Source organism: Apodemus sylvaticus, chromosome 3 (assembly GCF_947179515.1).
Source record: "Apodemus sylvaticus chromosome 3, mApoSyl1.1, whole genome shotgun sequence".
Classification (NCBI taxonomy): Eukaryota; Metazoa; Chordata; class Mammalia; order Rodentia; family Muridae; genus Apodemus; species Apodemus sylvaticus.
In genome coordinates this window covers 110,021,994-110,048,161 of record NC_067474.1, presented here as the reverse complement: position 1 = coordinate 110,048,161, position 26,168 = coordinate 110,021,994, and the positions used below count along the sequence as shown (strand labels likewise).

Genomic DNA, 26,168 nt, shown 5'->3' with positions numbered 1-26,168 from the left:
TTGGATGTTTTCAGCCCCTTTGTCGAGGATCAAGTGGCCATAGGTGTGTGGGTTCATTTCTGGATCTTAAATCCTGTTCCATTGATCTGTCTGCCTGTCAATGTACCAATACCATGCAGTTTTTAACACTATTGTTTGGTAATATTGCTTGAGGTCAGGGATACTGATTCCCCCAGAATTTCTTTTGTTGTTGAGAATAGTTTTAGCTATCCTGGGTTTTTTGTTATTCCAGATGAATTTGAGAATTGCTCTTTCTAACTCTTGTGAAGAATTGAGTTGGGATTTTGATGGGTATTGCATTGAATCTGTATATTGCTTTTGGCAAAATGGCCATTTTAACTATATTAATCCTGCTGATCCATGAGCATGGGAGGTTTTTCCATTTTTTGAGGTCTTCCTCTATTTCCTTCTTCAGAGTCTTGAAGTTCTTGTCATACAGATTTTCACATGTTTGGTAAGAATCACCCCAAGGTATTTTATACTGTTTGTGGCTATTGTAAAGGGTGTCATTTCCCTAATTTCTTTCTCAGCCTGCTTATCCTTTGAGTATAGGAAGGCTACTGATTTGCTTGGGTTGATTTTATAACCTGCCACTTTGCTGAAGTTGTTTATCAGCTGTAGGAGTTCTCTAGTGGAGGTTTTTGGGTCACTTAGGTAGACTATCATATAATCTGCAAATAATGATAGTTTGACTTCTTCCTTACCAATCTGTATCCCTTTGACCTCCTTATGTTGTCTAATTGCCCTAGCTAGTACCTCAAGTACAATATTGAAAAGATAAGGAGAAAATGGGCAGCCCTGTCTAGTCCCTGATTTTAGTGGGATTGCTCCAAGTTTCTCTCCATTTAGTTTGATGCTAGCTACCTGTTTGAGGTATATTGCTTTTACTATGTTTAGGTATGGGCCTTGCAGCAGGAAGACAATTCACTGCACAGCAGATCCAAGACAGAGAGACAGAAGCACCAGGAAGCACTACAGTATAATGTCAGTGGATCACAGAGGGCATAGCTCACAGAGTGCTAGGCAAAACACATAATACAGGACAGTGTTGGGGGTCCAACTGGCAAGCATAAAACAAGACTGCAAAGGGTCGCCTGGCGGTGGTGGCACATGCCTGTAATCCCAGCACTCTGGGAGGCAGAGACAGGCAGATTTCTGAGTTCGAGGCCAGGCTGGTCTACAGAGTGAGTTCCAGGACAGCCAGGGCTATACAGAGAAACCCTGTCTCGAAAAAACCAAATCCAAAAAAAAGCAAAACAAACAAAACAAGACTGCAAAGGGTCACATTGCTTCCAAATAAATCATACACACCCTTGAACAAATCTCAGTGTATTTACAAAAGTCCAAGAAGGAAAAGAAGAGCACCCATCATATAAATACATAATGGTTGTTATATATATGTGTGTGTGTATATATATATCCCATGCACGGGGCTGGGAGGATGGCTCAGCAGGTAGGAGGACTTGCTGCATAGTATAAGGACATGAGTTTAAATGACCATCGTCCTGGGATTCTTTCTTTTCTTTCTTCCTTCCTTCCTTCCTTTCTTCCTTTCTTCCTTCCTTTCTTCCTTCCTTCCTTCCTTCCTTCCTTCCTTCCTTCCTTCCTTCCTTTCTTTCTTTCTTTCTTTCTTTCTTTCTTTCTTTCTTTCTTTCTCTCTCTCTCTTTCTCATTCTTTCACTCCAGGATTGTAGTAAAAACAGACATATCCTGGGAGCTTACTGGTCATTGAACTTCAAGTTCAATAGAGCAGAGTTACAGAATATGATGCCCCTCCTCTGTCCTTCACACAAACACTCGGGGGCATTTATCTATGTACACACATGCACACCCATGCATGTGCACTATCCCCGCCCATGCATACAGACAAATTACCATTCATATAAAAAAAAAAAACAGGGAGCAAACAAGCCAGAATGAAAAAAATAAATCAGTAAATAGACAGCCACTTAGAATTGGCACAAATAATCAGTAATCAGAGGAAATAAAAACTGCTATCACTATATTTTATATGCCCAAAAATCTAGATGAAAGACAATTTAAGAGTTCAGATGTGAGAAATGCAAAGAATATTCTAAGTTGCTAGAATTGGAAAACTAAGTAATGTCTGATGTGAAAAACTATTTCAGTATGATTATAGAATGTAAGGAAATAATAATTGTGAACTTCAAGATAATACAACAGAAACCATCCAAAATGTAACAGAAATATGTTTAATATTTATTTGCATTGCTTTTAATTATGAGAAGCATGCCCACATGAGCGGGGTGTCTGAGGAAGGTAGCTTGCTGACGCTGGAATCCTAGCCAATTGTGAGCTGCCCAGCGTCAGTGCTAGGAACTGAACTTCAGTCCTGTGGAAGAGTAGTGTGTACTATTCAGGGAGAGATGTGAGCCATCTCTCCCGCCACAAAAGAAAGATGTTTAAAGTCAAAATAGAGAATAACTTTAGGAGATCAAATGGCATATGCAATGGGAGTTCCTAAAGGAGGCATCAAAAAGATGACCCAAAATAAATATTAAAAGATGGGATGATCAAAAACTCTTCAGCTGTGATGAAAACTATAAATCTGAATACCCAAATATCTTAACAAATTCAAAACACAAAGAATATTTTCAAAAAACAAAGAAAGAGAGGAAACTATGTCAAGAAATATAAAAATTGAGTGGTATGGTCATAAATCTTTGAAAAAGATAAACACTTGATGGTAGGAAAAAAGAGATGCCACAGGAAAAAAATGAAACCAGAATCAACAGAAATGATGGAAACTAGGAGCAAGATCTTTGAAGGATAAAAAGCAAACAGAAAAACTTTACAATGTTCACAAATTTAAAATATCTTTCAAAAACAAGTAAAATGAAGATTTGCCAGGCAAACAAAAGCTAAAACCTCCTCACCAGCAGAAGCACAAGAATGGGGGTGGGGGAATACAGTGCACAGAAATTCACTACATCTATGAAACAGAATGAGGACTAGAGAGTAAGCATGGGTAAACATAAAGACTGTCTTAGAAGGATCTTAATATCTCAAAAGACAGGGGACTGCTTTAGCTTTAGTAAAAATCATCTACGGTGGAGTTTAAAGATATAAAGAAATAAATATGCAAAAACAGAAACATGAAGGCTAAGAATAGAGAACATGCTGCTACCTATTTCATGTAAGAGAAATCATATGTTACTGATTACAGTAAACTAAAGATACTTATTAGTAATACAAAAGCAAAAAGAGAAGAATCCACAAAGATTAAAGTCAAACCAAAAGAAAGAAAGAAGATAGATAAACGGAACAAAGATTTAAATCAAGCAGCAACGTGGTGATTTTAAATTAATTATATCGGTGAAACAACTCTCCAACAAAAGAAAGATCAACCAGTGTTGATTTATTTAGTTTAATTAAATTCTGCCTACAAGAAGCTCAACTTAAGCATAACATGAAAATCAGAGGTAGAATGTGAAATGCCATATCACAGCTCGCTTGTCCTTCCCGCTCCACTAACGTGAAGGTGCTCCTCAAGTCTCTGTTGCAATGTTAGGTGATGCCTTCCTGGAATGATTCAAAAGTCTTTTTCTCTTTTCCTCACTTCTGATTTTTGCATCCTTTGTATTTCCTGGGCAAACAGAGTCCCATTTATTCACCTTTGTTTCTTCATATTTCTATAGAAAGCAACAAAATGTTCCTTGTCCATGAAAGATACTCTGTGATGCAAGCAGAAGAGAGGTCTGTGTCTTTGCTGTCTGTATGCCTCTGTGGATTCTGAGTTAAACAGTAGAACTTCAGGAGGTTCTTACACAGCAGAACCAGAGCTGCTGGAGGTGCTGATCCTAAGGTTGGCAGTGCTCCATGGCCCCTGTATGATTCAAGACTGGTAATAAGGTGCACAAATGAGAGTCCTTGGGCTATTGTCAAAACTGCCCTCAGTTTTGGAATGGATATGAAGCTCAGACAAAGCGAGATGTGTGTCACGGAGATATATATTTTGACCATGAGCATAAATGGCCCAAATAACTCTCTTTTCATTTATCTAAACAGGAACAAGCTGTCAAAAGAAGACAAGAATAGAAACTTCAGTGTACAGAAGACAGTGAATGTTTTAGACCAGTGAGACAGGAATGCAGAAGGTGATGCTCGCTCGGCAAAGCGATGTGTTCACCTGGGCATTTGTCTGGTTTACAAAGAGCTGCTCCGGTGGGATTTCTTCATGTTTTTGTTACACTGCTGACATTTAACATCAGTTGTGACTGTCAATTGGCATTAGCCATTTAGATGACAACCCTAATAATGCTTTGCTACAGTAAAGATATATCAAACATAAAAAATAATGAATAATTATGTCAAATGAAATAACACCCCAATTAAAAGACAGATTACCCACTGCTGATTTATTTAGATTAATTAAATGCTGCTTCCAAGAAGCATAATGTGAAAAGCCAGAAGTGGAAGACGATATGCCATATCACAGCGATGAAAAGGAACAAAGTATCTCCATCAATATCCAACTAAGCAGGTTTAAAAATATATATGACCTAAACAATGACTAAGTAGATCTCTCTAGTAGAACAGTTTAGCAGAAACTGTGAAATAGCACAGGGTGATTCACCAAGAGGACTGATTTGTACTGAACAGCATTGCTACAGTAAAGAAAGATATATCAAAGCATACAGTTCAATTTATATCTGTAGTCACATAGTATCAGAATACATAAAGCAAACTATGATGATGGAACAGTAAGAGAATAAATGTAAATGATTATGCTCTCGGTGACTGTCAGGGACAGAAACAGTAGACAGCTGAGCAAGGGAGTGATATATGACAGGAACCCACCTTGGCCGATTGGAACTCCCAGTGTTTCAGCTGCTCTACCCAACCATTATAACATGAGTGCTCTAATCAGAGTATGGTCTGTGTTGGCTAAATAACTCTCACAAAATAACTCTAAAAAACCAAAGGATTCACATCATATAAAGGATGATCTATGACCATGACAGTACTGTAAGTCAGTGCTCAAAAGCTATAAAGTCCGCAAATATATGAAAACTAATTAACATGCTTCTTGAAAACAACGATGCAATTTTCATGCATTTAACTCAACACAAATAAAAAAATATAATGTGTAAGTTTTAGGATATGAATCATGACAGGCCTAGAAATTAACTGCATCAAATGTCATTATGAGAAAAGCCTCAAGAAAATACACTCAGTATCTCCCCTGAGGAAACTAGAAGGGAATGGACCCCATGTATGCTGTAGAAAAGAAATAATGAGCTGACCAGCAGAAATCATCGCTTTTAAGACAGAAAAATTATATAGAGAAAATAAATTTGACTAAAAGCTACTTGCACTTTGAGAAGAACCAAAAAATTAATATAACTCAACCCAAAATGATCATGAAAAAAAGAGAAAATGTACACACTGCCAATATTGAGAATTAGAGAGATGAAATTAGAATGGGTTCTATAGCCATTAAAATAACAGCTGGGAAATGTTTTTGCACAGTAGCATGTTAATAAATTTGACAAATTAGTCACTTTGCGTAAATCCCTTGAGGAACACAAACTATCAAGCCTCACTTAAGAAGAAACAGAATGGAATAGTATCAACTGAACACAATAGCAAAGTAGCTTTCTGTCACCTCACCACAGCATACTGGCTGTGACAACTAGAAATGAATGAGGGGACTGTTGGGAGAAAAAGTGAGGGAAAGTGCATTAAAAATACTAAGACTAAGGCTTCCCAGGGCCGCCAAGCAGCAGCATACTTCAGGTGCCAAAAAAGAGGCCTATGGTCCGTGACTCTTCTTCCCTGGGGGAAAGGTGAGAGCAACACCATCAGTGAGAAGCCAGCTGTTCCAGCTGGGCAGGATATCACCCAAGGCATCCCCTCTTTCTTAGGACCTGAAGAATTCTGAGGATACGGCAGCTGAGCGAGTCGGGGAAAGGACCAGAATTAATATTAATATCCATATTAATCAAGCTAAAAAAGCCACTGTGTATATCACACTAGCTACAGGTTCTCAGGAGCACCGCCCACACCCCTGCCAACTTCTCCCTCGGGTCCAGAGATAATGCACATCTAGCAGAAGGAGAGCATGCCTATTTGATGGGGAAACAATCTTCTTTGCAGGATTAAGAGATGGTACATAATCTTAGGAATGAGTCCCCGAAAGGAAACAAGGACTTGGAGCAAGCCCAGCCCCCCAAAAACACCAGAGTGCCTCAAAGTCCCTAGGTCAGCTGATCAAGGACGATTTTCTTTTCTCAACACTAATAAAGCCAAAATAAGGTGACTGCTTGCTTGATTAAAGAGGACCACAAGGAGGCACTCTGAGAAGCATCTCCAGCAAACACACACATAATGCACACATGTACACACACGAGCACGCACATGCATGTACTCTAAAGAAATACCACAGCACAAAAGAAAAACACTAATGCCCATCAACTGATACTAAGGAACTAAGACACAAGAAATGCTTGACAATGAATTTAAAGAAATTAAATAATTGTTTTAAGAACATTCAGTGGCATGGCTGGAAAACAAGAGAAACCAAATCAGAAAAGGAAACACACAACAGAGAAACTAATGTCTAACAAAAATTCTTGGGGCTGAAAAGATGGCTCAGCGGTTAAGAGCACTTCCAAGACTGCTCTTCCAAAAGTCCTGAGTTCAAATCCCCGTAACCACATGAAGGCTCACAAGCATCTGTAATGAGATCTGACTTCCTCTTCTGGAGTGTCTGAAGACAGCTACAGTGTACTTACATATAATAAAAATAATAAAAAAAAATTAAGAAAGAAAAAATCTGGCCCTGAAGAAGACAGTGCACATGTGAGAAGCATCACCAGCATCCTGGTGGCACAGGATGAAGCACCTGTAACACTAGTCAGTCCGTCTATAATTACAATCAGAACAAAGGGGGCATGAAGATGAAGGAGAAACCCTGGGATTGCTCCAGCTCCATTTCTGCTGCCATGATAAAGCACTGTGATAAAAAAAACAACATAGGAAAGAAGGTGTTTGATTTAGCTCTCATTCCAGGCTACAGTCCATTCCAGGCTACAGTCCATTCCAGGCTACAGTCCATCCCAAGCAGCAGTCCATTCCAGGCTACAGTCCATTCCAAGCTACAGTCCATCCCAGGCTACTGTCCATTCCTCTCTACCGTCCATCCCAAGCAGCAGTCCATTCCAGGCTACAGTCCATTCCTGGCTACAGTCCATTCCAGGCTACAGTACAGTCCATTCCATCCTACAGTCTATTCCACGCTACAGTCCATTCCAGACTATAGTCCATTCCAGGCTACAGGAACATCAAGGCGGCAGAACTTGAAATAATCAATTGCTTCACAGCAAAGAACAGAGGGAAATGAAGGCTGAATGCGGACACATGTCATGTTTCTATCCAACCTACTTTTTCCACTTTTAAATCACTCAGGGCCCAACCGTACAAATGGTGCTGCCCAAATTCAGGGTGTATCTTTCACCTCAATTAACCCAATTAAGAAAAATCTCACAGGCATGCCCACAGACCAACCTGCCACAGGGACTCCTCCACTAACAGCTGCCTCCCAGGTGATTCTTGACTATGTCAGGTTGACAACTAAAATGATATAACAGATTTTAGTGGTTCCAAAAGGAGAAAAAAATGGGGCAAGAATGCTACTTTAAACAAACAATAGCTGAAAAATTCTCAAATCCTATGAAAAAATAAGGATATTCAGGTCCAGGAGTCTTAAACGTCTACAAAAAGCTCTAATGTGTCCAATCCAGAGAGGACTATTGAGATACATCATTATATAGTCAAAATACAATTGTTTTGAAAGCAGCAACAGAAAGTAGAATTTGACATACACGGAAGCTTTCATTAGAATACTAATGTATTTCTCAGCAGAACTTTACAGATGGGAAGAGAACAGAATGAATATTCAGTGCATTGCTTTTTATTTCCTCATTTAAGAAAAAACATACAGCAAAACTCTCTTTTACTAATGAACAAGAGATAAACAAGGAAAGTGAGCCCAGCCCTATATCACCGATCGCTGGATCTGCCACAGTAGACCTAGGCAGGATCTTCAGGTTGAACGGAAGGGATCATATGGACACGGAAAAAGGTCACAGTAAAAATTTACTGGTAAGGCAAATATATAGTCAAATTCAGAATACTCAAAGACTGTAACAAAGGCAAGTAAACAATTTTTAACTTCAGCCTAATCGTTATTAGAAGATAAAATTGTATAGAGGTATGTAGTCTACCAACAGTGAGTCATGGAGAAACAGAAAAGCTAATCGCTTGCCCTCTTCCTCCTGCTCCCCTGCTCCCTTAGCCCTCTCTCCGCATTCGCCTGCCCCCCATGTGCTCATCATGGCCAGCCCCTCCTCCCCGTGTCTCTCTCTCTCTCTCTCTCTCTCTCTCTCTCTCTCTCTCTCTCTCTCCTACCCCTTCAACTCCCTCCCATGCCCTAAATAAACTCTATTCTATACTTAAAAAACAAGCTAATCAGACTCGTACTGAGTGAAGATATGACTCAGTAATTAAATGTCTACTGTGTATGAAATTCTCCAACAACAACTTTTTTAAAATCTTTGATCAAAGATAGTCCAGGATCTGATGATTTAACTAATGGGTTCTACCAATATCTAAGAAGAGTTGATATCATTCCTTCGTGACCACATGCCATGTCTATTCTACATAATCTGCAAGTCCAAGAAAAATAATAAAAAAGTATCAAAATTGGGAAGAGAAGAGGAAAATGATTTAATGCAGACATAATCTTTGGTTCTTATTTGTGTTTACATGCACGGTGAATGCAAACATGTTCACATGTGTGAACACACGAGGGAGGATGTCCAAACACATATGTGTCTGTAAGGAAGCCCGAGGTTGATGTACAGGTGGTATCTTACTCACTCGTCACTCCCCACTTGATTTTTTTGAAACAGGGTCTCTTACTGAACCTGAAATTCAACACCTAGACTATCTGACCAGCAAGCCCCAGAGATCTTCGCATCTCTACTCCCACAGTGCTAGAATCTCAGGCTCAAGCCACAGTGCCTAGATTTCCATGGGTGCTGGGATCTGAATCCAGCGCTGCATGCTTATATGCTGTCACTTTATCAATCAAGTCATCTCCCCAGCCTCTTACACACACATACACACACACACACACACACACACACATACACACACACACAAACACACACACACACACACACACACACACGGCTACAACTAATAAATATGGTAGTAAGCTGCTTGCAAAATAAAAAGCAGCCTACAAAAATGTTCTCCGTTTTTATTCATTAGCCATATATCCAGAAAGAAAAAGAAAACAATCTCAATAGCATTTTTTAAATGATAAACAAAAGTTAGGAAAATTTTAACTAAAGGTATGGAAGACCTTCATACTGAGAACTAAAAGTCTTTGGTGAAGCTCTACCACCCCTGGGCACATACACAAAGGACACTCCATCCTACAAGGACACGTGTCAGTTAAATTCATCATAGCTTTATTAGTAATAGCCAGAAATAAAAATAACCTAGACGTCCCTTAACTGAACAATGGATAAAGAAAACATGATGGTGTATTACTCAACTTTTTTTTTCAAAAAAAAAAATGACATCAAGAAATTTATAGGCAAATGACTGCAACTAGAAAAAAATCATTCTGAGTAAAGTAACCTAGACCCAGAAAGCCAAATACAGTATGTATTCATTTATAAGTGGAGATTAACTGTTAAGTAAATGATAATTAAACTAGATTCCACAGACCGAGAGAGGTTAGGTTAAGAGGGGATCCAGGAGGTAAGAGATGACTTGCTTATGGGTGGGAACAGGAGCAGGAGGAATGAGGCGCAGGGGGTGGAGGGTAAAAAGGATGGAGGGAGAGCGTGCAGGGAGAGACAGCTGGAACTGGGGGAGCTCCTGGTGGGAGGAAACCTAAAGCAGTGAAAACATCCAGGAATCTATGAGGGTGAGCCTAGTAGGGTTCCCAGTAATGGAGGGTGTAGACCATGAATGGTCTCCCTTTCCTACCCTGGTAAGTCTTCCAGTGGAGCAGCTGGGCTGCCTTGGGCTGAGTTGTTGGCTAAAGAAAGCATCCTGTGGAGATCCCTAAACAACCAGGCTGGTGCTAGAACAGTGGGGCAGAGGGGAGGTGGCAGGGATTTGGGAGAAGGGGGGACAGGGTGGGGAGGACTGTGGCCAGGATGTTTGGTACTGAACAGGAATCTATTTTCAATTAAAAAAAAAACAAATTAAAACAAACAAAAAGAAAGAAAGGAAGGAAGGAAGGAAGGAAGGAAGGAAGGAAGGAAGGAAGGAAGAAAAGAAGAGAAGAGAAGAGAAGAGAAGAGAAGAGAAGAGAAGAGAAGAGAAGAGAAGAGAAGAGAAGAGAAGAGAAGAGAAGAGAAGAGAAGAGAAAAGAAAAGAAAAGAAAGGGAAAGTCATACCGAGTTCACGTGCTGGGTGAAGTAGTATTGCTAAAATGTCCATCCTACCCCAAAAATAATGTACAGCTTCAATGCAATGCAATCCTTTACCAAAATGCCAATGAACTTTTCCAGAGAAATAAAAAAGACAATCCTAAAATTTGTATAGAACCACAAAAAAAAAACAGAACAAAAATATATAAATCTATCATTCATATATATGTGTGTGTGTGTGTGTGTGTGAGAGAGAGAGAGAGAGAGAGAGAGAGAGAGAGAGAGAGAGAGAGAGAGAAAGAGACAGAGAGACAGAGAGACAGAGACAGAGAGAGAACAAAGCTCTTTCTGGGCCCTTGTGGTCATACTGGGTGCAGGGCTTCTCCAAGACAAGCATGTGTGGACGACTGTGTGCTGCAAGAGCACTTTAGCTGGCTCTAAATGAGGCCTTCCAAACCAAAGTGCGTATGGTTCTTCCTAAAGTTCAGGATGTTTGTGTCTGAGATGAAACTGAACCCTACTTGAGCAAGAGATGTGCTAATGTATATAAAGCAAAACCACCCAGTGATTCCTGGAGGCAGACCAAACCAAACCAGAGTCACCTGGGGAAAGGTAACCAGGGTGCATGGAAACAGTAGCTCAGCTCAAGCCAAATTCTAAAGCCACCTTTCTACAAAGGCCAGTGGGCACAGAACCCATTGGATGCCATAGCCCTCACTGATTTAAACTAAGGGAGGGTAAAAGTTAGACACACCATATTTCCTGATTTTGAATTACACTGCAAAGTCATAGTATTAAAGTCAGGATGGCACTAGGTCAGAAACAGATGCCGCAACCAACAGAGTACAATGGAGTTCTGAAATAAGCCACAATTCATCTTCAAAATCACACACCAATAATTCTCAGTGGGGAAAAGTGTCTTCAACAGATGATGCTGGGGAAACTGGATAGACACATGCAAAAGAATGAAGCTAGATTTGTCCATCAGACAGACAGATAGAGACACACACATACGCACACACAAATATAATTAGCCTTCCACATCTATAAATATAATCAGACAAAAATCAAAACTCTTAGGAAACAACTGTATCTGTACTAAATCCACAGGGATCTTTTTACTCATCATTATTTTTTTAAGCAGTATCACATGACAGTGTTCTGGTTTTATCTCTGTTGTAACAAATACCCTGACCAAATAAATGTTGGTGAGGAAACCATTTACTTCAGTTAACGATTGTAGATCAATCTGTCACGGAGGGAAGTCAAGATAGGCAGAAACTCAAAGCAGGACCATGGAGGCGGGCCTGCTTGAAATCCTATATATTATTACCTCTGAGCAAAGAATTCTATTCAAAGCCAAAGAAGTACAAGGAAACATGGAGAATGCTGCGTGCTAGTTGGCTCACTAACAACCTTTTCTCAGCTGATTTTGTAGGCTGGAAGGAGGGAAGGAGGGAAAGGAATAAGGGGGAGAGAGAGAGAGAGAGAGAGAGAGAGAGAGAGAGAGGAAATACTATTGCTAAATTTCCTTCAGGGGAAGGGGTCTGCTAGCAAGCTTTTCTCAGCTAATTTTGTAGGCTGGAAGGAGGGAAGGAGGGAAAGGAATAAGGGAGAGAGAGAGAGAAAGAGAGAGAGAGAGAGAGAGAGAGAGAGAGAGAGAGAGAGAGAGAGAGAGAGAGGAAATACTATTGCTAAATTTCCTTCAAGGGGAAGGGGTCTGCTCCTCTCTAACAACAAACCAAGGTACAAGTCCATCAGAGTTCACCATGGGGAAACAATGAGTTTATTGGCTTACTTATAGAGCATGGGTAAGAGATTACTGACAGGGAGCTTAGAGGGCTCCAAAGCAGACATACTGAAAAGTCTTCACCCAGTGTGGATAATGGCTTCCAAACAGCCATAAAGATGGAAACCCCTTCCCCAGTTAGCACCATCTTATTCTAGCACCTCCTCTGGAACCTAAGGCCACATGCAATTGGGGAATGATTAAAAAAAAATGGCAGTTTACACTGATGCAGGTCCAATGACTCTTCCTACACCCTCTGTCTAAACAAGAGGGCATGGTTCATCTCATTAGGATGGCAGTTGTTTTGCTTGAAGGATAACATCCTAGATTCTAAAAATAAAAAATAAACCTTGAACATTAATAGGGTTTTGGATCTATAGAAGACTTGGAACAAAAGTCCCCTATAGATACAAGGGGCAAAGGAATTCTGTGATATCACCACTATGTAGAATCTAAAAGGCTCTAACTCCTTAAAACAGAAAATAAAATGGTAGCTACCAGCAGGTGGGAGCCAGGGGTCATGTGATGTTGATCAACAAGTATATACTTTCAGTTATGAATTGAAAATCTTTTGGAGATCCAATGTAAACGTGTGATAAAGTTAACATTATATTCTTGCAATTAGTTCATAGAGCAGAATTTAAAATTATTCACCACCAAAGAAAACAAATTCTATCAGATGTTATGTGTATATATGCATATATATATAAAAGCATATCATTTACACTGATACATATACATATGCATATACATTACACATACATATACATATATACGTATACATAGTGTTAGTTATATCCACTAAAGCTGGGAGAGGCAGAATAAAACATAATCTGGATAGGCCTGTGGTGATAAAAGTGAAATGTGAACATTTTAAAATGTTTAGTGTCTGGGAAATGACTAAAGCACACAATTGGTTATCTGTGGGATATCTGTGTGACTATTCCCAGAGAGGATTAGCTAAGAGACAAGACCCATCCTGGACGTGAATGGCACCATCTCATAGCAGGATGTGGTCAAACAGGGATATATATATATAGAGAGAGAGAGCCCACCAGTGAAACATACTTTCTTTCTCCCTTTCGTTGAGTTTCATCTTGTGTATTGTGGAACCAATGTGTTGTGAAGAATGCTCCCCCATTCATTCCTAATTAGTTCAATAAAAGGCTACTTTTTCTCACAATTCTGCAACAATTATGAAAACTTTCGTGTAAGAATTATATTCATAATGTTCAGTGCATTTGTGTTTGGCAACAATTAGATAACTCTATTATCTATCCCATCTTGGTGAGTCCAGAGTTCTATACTATTGTTTTCTATCATAATTTCTACTACTCACCTAAAAACATCATCTTAGACCTAAAACCATCTTCCTGCTGTCCATGATGATGTGAGCTGTTCCTACTATAATGAAATGAAACCATGAGCCAAAATAACCTCTGCCTTAAGTTACTTTTCCCATGGGGTCCTCACAGCAACAGGAAGTGTAAGGAGGCTTTTAGTCAAATGGCTTTGTACCTGGCATCCCTCACAAACAACTTCTGACCCAGGTAACTTACTAACCACTGGGGAGAGAGAGAGAGAGAGAGAGAGAGAGAGAGAGAGAGAGAGAGAGAGAGAGAGAGAGAAGTGTGTGTGTGTGTGTGTGTGTGTGTGTGTGTGTGTGTAAAAATACTCCCTGATTCTTTAATGCCAAAATTAGTCAGAAAATACAAGAACGGAAAATTACAAATCAAAACCCATTATCAACAATGATGCTGGAATGTTTAAAATCTCAGCAAATGGAATCTAAACTATACAGTTGATTATAAGTCAATCATTCCTCACTAGGACTGCTACCTACTACCCCAGCTGAGAACAGCTCTCTTCCTGCCATCATCTCAGAGTTAAATGATCTCTGTGGCACAGTCCAGACAAAACTATTTCAGACTCCCCTCCTGGCTGGGAGTTTAAAGACAAGGTTTTGCCTAAACCTGTTTTTGTTGTTGTTGTTGTCCTTGTTGTTGTCTTTTAAAAAAAGCTAATAATTGGCTGTGGTTTTTAGATAAAGGTTATAGAAAAGGAATTAAATTCCAGAAGGCAAAGTCCACCACCTCATCAGAGCCTGGATGAGAGCCTGGCTCCCCTTCCCAACACCACACTGCTTCACCCACTGGGTCATTCTTGTCTTCCATGTGCAAACTTTGACTTCCTAATCCTATGCCACTCCCCACCCCCACCCCCCACCCCCAAAAAACATCCACAGGCCCTCCTCATGCCCTATTTTCCACCCCCAAGCCCCATCACAGTCAGGAGCAGTCTCCTGGAGCTCTTACTAATACAGCCAGGGCAGAAGCCTTTAAGTCAAGACCAAGCATGACAGCTATGTTTGCAGGAGACTCCAGCAGACAGAAGAGCAGCACTACGCCCAGCTAGCAACAGAAAAGGGAAACACCAGGACTCACATAGCTCCCAGTAAAGAAACCCTTACAAAAAGACAACAAAATGAAACAAAAGACAAATCTACAAATCCAGCCACAAAGTCAGACTTAATTCTTCCTGACAGATTTGCTCCCTAATGCACAATCCAATGGGACCTTTTGAACTGACACACACACACTTGACCATAGCTTGGCCTATTAATTAGGGGGAAGAAATTAGAAATTGGAAGTTAATATTATATTAAAGATATAAGCAATGCTCCGGTGAAAGGACCAGTGACAGAGGAGTTCCCCCACAGTGTGTGTCTCCATCCTGAAATGGACATGGAGTTCATAAAAAATGGAAAGATGCTTCTATATCTTTCCTGGTCTGCAGTCCTGTAACAAGACAGATGGCATTATCCCATTGAAACTGAAGTACGCGTCAAACCCTATCTCCAGCCGCTCAGCTTCTACAGCCTTAAACAGCACCAGCCTTGAAATGCCTTTACATTGCCAAACTTGAATTCAAAGACTTAAAATGTTTAGAGAATTGTCCCTTAATTGGGGCGGAGGGGCGGGCGGGGGGGGGTGCGGTTGCAAAATTCTCTTTCTGGGAGAAAGAAAAACACTTTATTTAATTAACTGTACGCTACTCAGAGAGAGAGAGCCTTAGGCCCCAGACATCTGTAGGGCAGTCGTTGGGATGCAGTAAAGGCCTCTCCCATGGACAAGACACCTCACCCAGAATACACAGGAAACTGAAAGGCCAGCCAATGGCCTGGCTGGAGTGAGACCCAAAAGTGAAGGAGGGAAACTTCTAGCAGGCTAGAGAAGCTTTTGGGGGGAGCTGGCGGAGAGCCCGCTTGCCTGCAAGAGCCCCTGGGAGGGTCACTTACTTGTCCAATATGAAATCACATTCTAGCTAGCAGGCCAGCAGGCCACCTTGCACAGCCGTACCGCACCCAGCAGGGCGGTCCAAACAAGCTGTGACTCCGCCCGCTTCAGGCCAGCAACCCTTGTAAGGAGCATCCTGATTGGTTCTTTGAAACAGGCACCGGGAATGGCCAGTACTTGTGAGCCCTGCCCCTTCCCGCTAAAGAGTAAGTAGTGGGTTTGTGTTTAAAATTCCTCTGTAGATCGCTCCCTGTATTTTAAAGAAGCCAAAGCAAAAGAGACCGCTCAATCTAAGCAATCCCCACTGAGCGCCAGCTACCCTAGCCATCCTACAGTGTGTGATGGATATTTCCTGTTAAATCGCCCTCTGCAGAGCCCCAGGGCTGCTGTGGGCTTCAATTCTTTGAACCCTTTATACCCGGTGCTTTTCAGGAATTCTCACACTTTAGGTCGAGCCGTTGAGATAGAGACGACTCTGTAAATCTGAAAGATATATGCACCCTGCCTCTGAGAAGCTGACAGACTGGTTGTTGATACTGACCTTTCCAGTAAGCTCCATGTTAATCATCTTCATCGCTAGATACTGAGAGTCCAAAACCGGTTTGGCTTTTTTTTTTCTGGGGACTATTCCAAGGTTGTGAAGACCAATCCTTCTCAATAATGACAGAGACTTCCTTAAACAGACCTAGCATATTTATTATGTTAAGACTAGTATCCACATGACCTGAGAGTAAACAAGTAATGGATCTCTCTTGGTCATCCAGGTAAGAAATCTGCCTTGGTGAGTCCAAGGCCACAGGATTAGTCCTGCATTCTGCTGGAGGTCTTGTTTTGCATTTATTTTCCTCTATACAAGCAGTTCTCAACCTGTTTTGGTGTCGTTTATCAGATATTTACATTATGATTCATAACAATAGCAAAAGTAGATATGTGAAGTAGGAAAAAAAATCATTTTATGGTTGGTTCACTACAACATGAAGAACTGAATTAAAGGGTCTCCGCATCAGGACGGTTGAGAACCATTAATCTACTGTATGATTTCATTTCCAGCTATTCAAAAAATTGGCTGCACAGTCTCGGATCTGTTACTTAATGTGGACCAAGCATACAACAGGAATTATAATATTCAGACCTGGTTGTCTTTCTTTCCAGAGCACTATGAAGAACAAATTAAGTACCAGACATATGTGTTTTGCAAAAGGTTGGATTCTTAATACACATAATACATTGTCCCAGCCCCTCCTTAATATATCCCAGAAATGGAATGCGCCTTTTGCCTCATGGACTATGGCTGGGGATGAGAGCATGAAAGGACTCCTCTTTGCTAAACATAAATCAGTATGTTAGCCTATGTGGATAGCTGTTTCTGGCCTTTGGTATATTTGAGTTTTTATTTGTTTCTTCTTAAATAGCATACTATCAGTAACAAAAATAGCATCATGACTGGGCCTCCAGCAGCCATTCTAAACAATAAAAGGACCTTGGGATAAAAGCCACACAGAAGAAAGAAACACAGTGAAAGAACATGGGTTCCTAATGCTGTGGACACCAGACCACGCCAAGTCCAAAAGACCCCACAGCTCATCTAGCACTAGAAATCTGGTGCCTGACCTCTACTATAGATCCCTCTGAAACTACATCATATAAATGTTTTGCCAAAGGCATATAAATGTTTTGCAAAAGGTTAGATGTTTAATACATATAATACAATGCCCAAGTTCTTCCTTAATATATCCCCAAAATGGAATGTGTCTGTTTCCTCATGGATTATGGAAAATATCATTTTTCACATTAAATTTTATAGAAAGAAATAACTAATCTTGCGTACTTTATAAAATACTGTCTCTGACACAATGTGGCTGAAAAACAACAGAGGAAATGGCCCCATGCGGAGGCAGCAAGTGCATGGGATTGCCTTTTGCATTTACAGTCTGCTCTTTGAAAATCTAACTCACTGCAAGAAGCCAGCATCAATCCCCTTGGAAACCAGTGTTCCCAGTGGCATAATTTCCTCCCACAAGACCTCACAACTTACTGGTTCTACTACTTGTCAACCTCACCACACTAAGGACTAAGCTTCCAGCATAGGAATCCTTTGGAGACTGGATCAAAGCATATCTAGATTGCAGCAGTAGAGTATACAGACATGCACATATGAAGTTATGCTCACTCTTATATTACACACATATCACACAACTATAAATTACATGATACAAAAGGACTAACATAGACACACACATACATAGACACAATGATAAAAATCACACAAGCACATTTGTAGCCAAACACACTTTGTAAAGTCTTATATTACCACTTCTAACTCATATATCATACACATAGAAATACATATAATTATGCATAGGCACACAAGCACATAAACTTAGAGATACAGAAAAGCATATGTATACAAATAAACAGACTATACATAGACATAGACACACATGAATAACATAACATCGTTAACATAAACAAATTCCCATCCATTTTACATGACAGATTCTACTAACGAATGTTCTGCAGGAAAAAGAACGTTTGCAAACGTTCATTGTTTTCATTCATTCATTTCATTTCATTCATCAAATATTTGATGACAATATATCGAAATAAGATGATGGAGAGTACACTCAGAAATGATAGTGGCATCTGAGTGTTAAGGTCTGTCATTATAAAAATTAATGATTTTTTAACACAACCCAGAATTCCTCTTGGATCATATATTCTGAAATATTTATTGCTTCCATTTCCTTGAATAGTTTGAATGCCTCTGTAGTTGTAAATAATGATATGAAGATTTTCAACTGTACATTATTAAGGATTATATATAATTTCTGCATTGCTTGAAAAACTATAACTCAAATTGTGGAAACAAATAGCCACTTTATTGATTCACACAATTGGGTGACTTCAGAAGAAAGTAAAAATCAGAAGAGTCATCCATGAATTCCAATTACGTCTTAAGTGACCATTATTCTCCAGGTTTCATCTCTTAATTCCAATGATTGCTCCATACTCCAGTGGGATCATGCCACACTGCAGAAAATGTGGCAAGCAAATGCTTTAACAGCACTGTCCCTTCATGAATCTTGGTTGGAGAAAGGCGATAGTATCTTCCCATTCACGGTTCTTGTAAGGATCCCAGATATATGCCCAACCCTAGGGATGGGCTGGGAAGATGTGAGTCTCACCCTGATGAAAGAGACAGGATAGGGAGGGTGAACAGATGTTATAAGACCATGAATGAACCTCAAAAACTGTATTGAGAGAAAGTAGGACAGAGAAGACCTCAAACTTTGTGACAGCATTATCAGGAAATGATGAACTCACACACTAAGACAGCATTTATATTATGGACTCACATATTCAAAACAAACTATGGAGAAGAAAAGCAAAAGGCCTAGAGTGGCGGGGGAGGGGACTTGGCTGAGCCAAGCTGTGAATGGACAGGAGGAAACTATCCCAATCAATGAGAATGTTGAAAGCCTTGATAGATGTTCATGTCTCATAAACACATTTGGAACTATATGTCTCATTGTGTGTCAATTTTACATCAAATGTAAAAACCTGAGGCAGCACAGCTTAAAGTAGGGGGTAATGGGAACGATATGAGAATTCGCAGTGGAAAGATTCTGGTAGTTGGTGGATTTGGATGGGGGGGGCACACAGAAGCTCATTTAATTCCTTGTTTACTTTATTTAAATTTATATATTTAATTTTTTTCTTAAGAACACATAGTTTAAAGTAAAAAAAAAATTCAAAACAATGTAGTAATTAGCATGACGTCTATAAGGATTAAGTGTCAAGGCACCACACAACCTGAAACAGTTCCTAGTTAAGGAAGTGGAGGTATGGTCAGAGCAGAAGAAATCCATCTTGGAGAAGGCATCCCATGGGGTGTGACACTGAACTTGAGATTTGAAGTCAAAGGAGCCGTGAAAGTGTCCTGAAGACCCAGCGGTGGACAGAGAATGCTATGATACTGTGGGGGCAAATGACAGAGGAGCAGACAGATAATGGTCAGTGAAGGATTCATGGGAAATAATCCTTTCCTCATAGTATTCATAGAAGCAGTGTAAACATAACATAGAAGTCCCGGGCAGGACATCCACAGGGTATGTAACATTGAGAAATCTAATTAAGATGTAACCCTGGTGCTATAACTTTTCTATCTACCAAATGAGAAAACACAAGATATGTATACTTTCAAACACTAGGAAATGTTCTAGAATTACATACTGTGTCAAAGCAAGATATAGAATGCAAGATCCAAGAACATGAAATTCTAAGAACATTCCTAACTGCCATATTTAGTGTAGTCAAAGCAGAGCATTTTATTTAGCATTTAGTATCTCACTTAAACAAGGAAATATCCTATGACAGGAAGTGTTAGCTGTTACGCTGAGGCAGTGCCACAGCCGCAATCCCCACCCATTTGTATTTGGTTATAGTTCTTTACAAAATGAGTAGACACCTAGGCCTTGAGGGTTCAGAGAACAAAGCATCTACAGACCTCTTCAGGAACAAATGGGGGCTTCATTTGTGTTGTGAGAAACTTCAATTTGTAACATCCATTAAAATAAATAAGAATATAAGCATTTAAATTTCAGGCAAACAGCTTTGCCAAACATCCATTCCCACCTTCCTTCTCTTAGAGTTCTCATTTCAAGGAAAAAGAAAATAGGCTCTAGGTTGCTCTGTCTGTCACCACCTCAGTGTCTCCACCGTAGCTGGAGCATCTCACGTGTTTTCCCTGTGGGAAGAAGACTTGAGGGTGTCTGTTCATCCCAGCTGTAAGGTGGAGAGATCCAATGCTGTGCTTCTGTGTGTTATACCTGCGACAGAAGGAGCAAGGCCTAGACATGCACAGCAGAAAGTGCTGGCTTCAGAGACCCTCCATGATCTTCTGCCTGGGTCTGCAGCTTGTTGCTGTCTTATCTTTCTCCTCTCCACAGCACCTGCTGCATCCGCTCAGGCGTCTGCATCTGCACCCTCACCCGCACCAGTACACGCACCCACACCTGCACCTGCAGAAATTGCAAGTTTATCTCTTGCAGGAAGACCTGCCTCTCCTGCTGCTCTGCTAGCTGCATCAAGTATGCCCAGGGCTGTGCCTGCAGAGGGGCACCTGGTCCCCTGGGCTGTGCCTGTGGAGGAGCATCTGACAAGTGCATCTGCGGTGACTGATGTGAGGAAGGTGCTACTACCTCACACACACATACACACACCATACACACACACACACACACACACACACACACACACACACTCTCTTTCTAGAGACAAAGTGCATATACATTAAGGTATTGCTAATACTTTATATTCTAAATTTCTCACTTCCTTTTCAAGTCAATTGTTAAACCATAAAGAAAATTGGATTTGCCCATTGTGGTGGTAGTGCAGGTCTGTGATCTTAAAACTCAGGAGTTATCCTGAATTTTTAATCTTAGCCATTCTGACTGGTGTAAGATGAAATCTCAGGGTTATTTTGATTTGCATTTCCCTAATGACTAATGAAGTTGAGCATTTTTTAAGATGCTTCTCCGCCATCTGAAGTTCTTCAGGTGAGAATTCTTTGTTTAACTCTGTACCCCATTTTTTAATAGGGTTGTTCGGTTTTCTGGAGTCTAACTTCTTGAGTTCTTTATATATATTGGATATTAGCCCTCTATCTGATGTAGGATTGGTGAAGATCTTTTCCCAATTTGTTGGTTGCTGATTTGTCCTCTTGATGGTGTCCTTTGCCTTACAGAAACTTTGTAATTTTATGAGGTCCCATTTGTCAATTCTTGATCTTAGAGCATACACTATTGGTGTTCTGTTCAGAAACTTTCTCCCTGTACCGATGTCCTCAAGTGTCTTCCCCAGTTTCTTTTCTATTAGCTTCAGAGTGTCTGGCTTTATGTGGAGGTCCTTGATCCATTTGGATTTGAGCTTAGTACAAGGAGACAAGGATGGATCAATTCGCATTCTTCTGCATGCTGACCTCCAGTTGAACCAGCACCATTTGTTGAAAAGGCTATCTTTTTTCCATTGGATGTTTTCAGCCTCTTTGTCGAGGATCAAGTGGCCATAGGTGTGTGGGTTCATTTCTGGATCTTCAATCCTGTTCCATTGATCCTCCTGCCTGTCACTGTACCAATACCATGCAGTTTTTAACACTATTGCTCTGTAGTATTGCTTGAGGTCAGGGATACTGATTCCCCCAAATTTTCTTTTGTTGCTGAGAATAGTTTTAGCTATCCTGGGTTTTTGGTTGTTCCAGATGAATTTGATAATTGCTCTTTCTAACTCTGTGAAGAATTGAGTTGGGATTTTGATGGGTATTGCATTGAATCTGTATATTGCTTTTGGCAAAATGGCCATTTTAACTATATTGATTCTACCGATCCATGAGCATGGGAGGTTTTCCCATTTTTTGAGGTCTTCTTCCATTTCCTTCTTCAGAGTCTTGAAGTTCTTGTCATACAGATCTTTCGCATGTTTGGTAAGAGTCACCCCAAGATACTTTATACTGTTGAAGAGGGTGTAGAGAAAGAGGAACACTCCTCTTACACCAGTTAGAATGGCTAAGATTAAAAATTCAGGAGACAGCAGGTGTTGGAGAGGGTGTGGAGAAAGAGGAACACTCCTCCACTGCTGGTGGGGTTGCAAATTGGTACAACCACTCTGGAAAGCAGTCTGGCGGTTCCTCCGAAAACTGGGCACCTCACTTCCAGAAGATCCTGCTATACCACTCCTGGGCATATACCCAGAGGATTCCCCACCATGTAATAAGGATACATGCTCTACTATGTTCATAGCAGCCCTATTTATAATTGCCAGATGCTGGAAAGAACCCAGGTATCCCTCAACAGAAGAGTGGATGCAAAAAATGTGGTATATCTACACAATGGAGTACTATTCAGCCATTAGAAACAATGAATTCATGAAATTCTTAGGCAAATGGATGGAGCTAGAGAACATCATACTAAGTGAGGTAACCCAGACTCAAAAGGTGAATCATGGTATTTACTCACTTATAAGTGGATATTAACTTAGGAAACTGGAATACCCAAAACATAATCCACACATCAAATGAGGTACAAGAAGAAAGGAGGAGTGGCCCCTGGTTCTGGAAAGACTCAGTGAAGCAGTATTCGGCAAAACCAGAATGGGGAAGTGGGAAGGGGTGGGTGGGAGGACAGGAGAAGAGAAGGGGGCTTACGGGACTTTCGGGGAGTGGGGGGCTAGAATAGGGGAAATCATTTGAAATTATATCGAATAAAAAAATTAAAAAAAAACTCAGGAGTTAGAGGCAGGGGGATTACTGAAACTTTAATGCAAGCCTGGTATATGTACAGAGTTCTAGGTCAGCCAGGGCTATATAGTGAGAAGTAGTCTCTAAAAACAAACAAGTACAATATTTAAAAGAGAAGACTAGACCGAAGGATATGGTTCAGTGAGAGTATTTGTGTAGCATATGCAAGGCTCTGGATTAAATCTTCAGTATTTTCCCCAAAAACATTGACTAAGAGAATTTGGGAGATGCTGCCTCTCCTCCCCCTTCTCTTCCCCTCCCCCTTTGAAATCATCAATGAATGCATTTTGTCTATTTTATTCTTTTCGCATAGACACAAAAAACAATATCTGATTTTAAAATGTATATCCAAATAAATCAAGGGAGACTTACCTGATAGTAAGAGAAGATGAAAACATAAAGAAATAAGAAAGCATCATGGCATAGCTTCCCAGCCGATAGCTAGTCTTTCTGAGAGATGAGAAAGTTATCTTTTATCTACCAGAGTCCTAGACTTGATAAACCGTGAATCTTCGCTAGATCTTTCTTTCTGGTTCTCTAAACATTTTTGAGACTCTACACAATGGAGACTTTCTGATGACTTTCACAGTTCATGATGCATCACAGCCATGCAAAAGATTTAGCAATATCTTCTATTATTCTCACAGTAGTCTTTTGGGAATATATCACCATTATCCAGTCACTATGGACCACTCTGATAAATTATGTCTATGCATTGTATTGAATCCTTTCTGAAATCTGTGGAGAACCACAAAATTAACTTTCTTCAGGTAAGATAAATTCTCTAGAACCCTCATTGGACAGTCCACAGCCAGCTTCTAGGACTTCAAGGAGCCTATAAAAGGTGCCGAGATGAAAGGCACTACACATACACAGTGGAATTCTGCTCAGGGGTAGAGGAAAATAAAATCATGAAGTCTGTAGCTAAATGAATGAAACTAAAAAAAAAAAAAAGATACAGAGTGAGGTAACCCAGACCCAGAAAAAGAAATACATCATATACTATCTTATTTGTGATTCCCAGCTCTGAATCATTAGATGTGAGTACATCACCTAGCATAACTGCAAAAATCGGAAAAGTAAAAAAGGGACAGTGCAGAAAGCTCTAGAAATGGGAATAGCATGTTTCAGGTTTAAAAAAAAAAAAGAAGGGGATTTAATGGGGAAACAGAAGGAGAGGAAGGGAAGAGGGATAGATAACACTGAAGAAATTTGCAAAAACATAGGTAGTTAAATTGTTGTTTCACATTTACTTAAAATTACATTATGTGTGTGTGTGTGTATGTGTGTGTGTGTTGTATATACTTTAAACAAAGTTGAAGAGTGATAGTCTATCCAACAAAAGCCCTAGTTCTATGTGTGTGAAATCTATCGAGTTGTTGGTCAGAAGAGTCCAAGAGAACACAGGCTACTGCCATTTCCTGTGCTTGCTTATGAGGATTGAAATTAAGCCTCTGTTGTCTAAGATGCTACACATTCAGACACAGGAATTTAAGGACTGACACGAAAGCCTCCTCCCTGAGGACCAGCTCTCATAGGACTGGAAGATCTGGAAGGTGCTATGCAAGCTACCTGGCAAGAACAGCAACCAGTAGTCCTACCCGCCTGTGATGCCTATGAACAAAGACGAGAATAACGAGACATCCCCAGTGTTGCAATAATAGCACTCATGTCTTGGGAGTAACAAAAAGCTGTCTAATTAAACTTAAGGACTTCATAATAGGAGGGAATTCACACCTGATGTTGTAAACCTAGTCAACTACCCTTGATCAGGAAGGTTATGGAACCTAGAGGAGCATCTAGGTCCCTAGATTCTACTTTCCTAGATTCTCCTAATGTAATGTAATTTCCAAGGCATTCTAAAAACATATCCCATACCCACAGGTAAGTTGTAGCTCTCACTTATCATCAAATAAGCTTCTTTTTCTTTTCAGCAGGGACTATTACAGAGGGCTACAACTGATCAAAATGCAGAGAACAACTAACCATGGAGTGCTCAATCCTTCTTGATATAGCTACAATGCAACCCCTGTATCTAAGGCTTGGGAAACATCAAGGAAGAGGAGACAGAAGGATTTCAAGAGCCAGAGAACCAGGCTCAGAGATAGTGTCTTCTACATTATGACAGTGTGAACAAGACCTGAACAATGTGACATGTTGATATGTAAATGTGAATGGGAGAAATATCACAAGGCTCCACCCCTAGTTGAATGGCTATAGGCAATTAATGACTGCTGGGAGAGGGAGACAAATCATCCCTGCCCAGAAACGAACCCTGCAATTCGTTATCCAATACCAAATAATGAGTTCTAAAAACATGCATATTAGCACCACTAACAAGTCTCAGCAGATTGTAGTTACATATTTATATGTATGTATACATGTCACAATAATAATTAAATGGAAAAACAATAAATATAGAGATAATAAATGAAAAGAGGAGGGCTTTGAAGTATTAGAAGGGAAACAATGATGGAGGACAGGTTATGATAATAGGGAACTGAAATGGCCAACGTATATTATAAACACATATGCAGGGAATGGAGGAAGCCCCGAATGAATGTATACCATTAACTCAGACATAACCATGCCTGGAAATTACATGGACACTGTAGTCACTCTGGGTAACGTGGTTTGTCGGGACCTATTTACCCTTCCAGCCTGTGCCTTGTTTGCCTTCTATCCAGTTCCTCCTGGTGTCAATATATAGAGCTGTTATAATCAGATGACTTGTTTTACTAGCCTGGGGCTGAGCTCCTAAATTGAGCCAGCCTGTAGACATACCCTCTCAAGAATTCCAGTCTTCTTCAGAATGGGAGAGACTAGGAGAAGTGGATAGCAGGTATGTATATAGTCCATCACAACCAAGAATGTTAGCCTCAGATAAAAGCTGCCTATGTCCCTATTCATTTCCAAGATTTGTGCTTCGGCCTTACCATCATTCTTGTTTCTTTGTTTTGACAAAATCCCATGTGTGATAAGCTTACTTCATGCAAAATTAAAAAGTTATATGCACAGGAAGCAAGTTAATTCTCTCTACGAATTATCTTTCTGTTGCTGTGATGAAACACCAGAACTAAGACAACTTGTACAAGAAAAGGTGTGTTTGGGCTTACAGTCCCAGAAGTTACAGTCCATAGTGGCAGGAAGAAGGCACGGCAGCAGGTAGCCTGGCGGAAGATGTCCTGTTCTCACCGGCAAGCAAAAGACAGAACGAACTGGAAATGGCACTGATCTTTAAACTCTCAAAGTCCATGGATGCAGCTTTCCTCCAGTAATACATCATTTCCTAAGCCTTGCCAAACATGCCAGCTGGGGACTAAAGATTCAAATAGATGAGACATGTAAACCATCATGTTTCTCTTTCCCAA

General features: G+C 40.3%; 1 protein-coding gene across 5 annotated transcripts in view; it reads right to left on the bottom strand.

Annotated features, from left to right (window-relative positions):
• The window catches only part of Fggy (FGGY carbohydrate kinase domain containing), a 398,632-nt gene extending 383,028 nt beyond the window's left edge, over nucleotides 1–15,604 (bottom strand). For 3 of the 5 annotated variants that reach the window (XM_052176775.1, XM_052176776.1, XM_052176779.1), the window contains exon 1: nucleotides 15,506–15,603. The gene's annotated coding sequence lies outside the window, so the exon portion shown is untranslated. Of the gene's footprint in view, nucleotides 1–15,505 lie in introns of all 5 variants that reach the window. The other 2 variants (XM_052176778.1, XM_052176777.1) reach the window with 1 other exon arrangement.
• Between the last annotated feature and the right edge of the window lie 10,564 nt (nucleotides 15,605–26,168).